Here is a 1,248-nt window from a genome sequence, read left to right as displayed (position 1 = left end):
ATCTTCCCACTAGTACCCACAGATTGTGGGCAGCCAGGGGGATCAAGGTGACTGTCCTTCCCTTCGTAGATTCTGAAGGAAACAGTATATCCCGTCCCACTCTCGCAAAGTTTATATAACTTTACACCGTACCTCGCTCGCTTGGACGGGATATACTGTTTGAAGTTCAGTCTACCCTTGAATAGGACCAGGGACTCGTCTACAGCCACATTTTTGTCGGGGGTATAAATTTCAGGGAATTTACGTGAAAAATAATTAATAATGGGCCTCAATTTATATAAACGGTCAAATTGGGGGTGCTCTCTAGGGGGGCATTGGGAATTGTCAGTAACATGTAAAAATCTTAGGAGCCCAAAGTACCTGTTCCGGGGCATTATTTGGGAAAAAGCAGGGGTGGATATTACGGGATCTGTGCTCCAATAGGAGCGTATCGTGGGCTTTTTCACAATGCCCATCATAAGGGTCAGGGCCCAAAATCTTTTAATTTCATGGGAGTCAGTGGGGTACCAGGTCTGGCTTCTGTCTCCTTGGTCAGCTGCCTGACACTGGGCTGCATAGAGGTTTGTTTGAGCTGCTAGCAGCTCAAAAAACTCGGGGGCAAACATTAAATGGAAAAATGACTTTGGCTCGCTAGCATCGATGTCACATCTGATGCCAGGAGTCGCAGTAAAAGCAGGGATTACTGGGTCTATCATATTTGGGGGCACCCAATTATATTTAGAGTCAGGCTCTCCACGCCTGGCTTTGGCAGATGGACCCTGGCCATCATCGTCTTCCTCTGACTCGTCATTATCTGACGCACAGCAGGATTCCTCAGATATTGGATCAATATCTGATGCAGTCAGAGTGGCCTCGGCATCTGACGCGCTCAGAGTGGCCTCGGCGTCTGACGCGGTCAGAGTGGCCTCGGCGTCTGACGCGGTCAGAGTGGCATCGTCATCAGACTGAGTGAGGCAGTCATGAGCCTCCTCAGCGCTGAAGACATGTTGCGCCATTGTACCTACCTGGCCAATTTCTAAAACACTACACTATCCCCAATATATAATGTGGTTTTGCACTAAGCACTGCAGCTCTGCAAAACGAACTCTCTCTCTCTCTATCTATCTCTCTCTCTCTCTCTCTCTCTCTCTCCCCCAGTGTCGCACATCCGGCAGTAATGTCACTGACCCGGATGTGGTTCAGTCCCCCAAGGCTAATGACACACCAAGTTGTTACAGGAGATCGGGCAGCAGAAAGCCAGCGACGCTG

This window comes from Sceloporus occidentalis, unplaced genomic scaffold (genome assembly GCF_023333645.1).
Source record: "Sceloporus occidentalis isolate IW3139 unplaced genomic scaffold, rSceOcc1.0.p SCAF_53, whole genome shotgun sequence".
NCBI classification, from domain to species: Eukaryota; Metazoa; Chordata; class Lepidosauria; order Squamata; family Phrynosomatidae; genus Sceloporus; species Sceloporus occidentalis.
The sequence above is the reverse complement of the archived record's forward strand: the minus strand, read 5'-3'. Positions refer to the sequence as shown.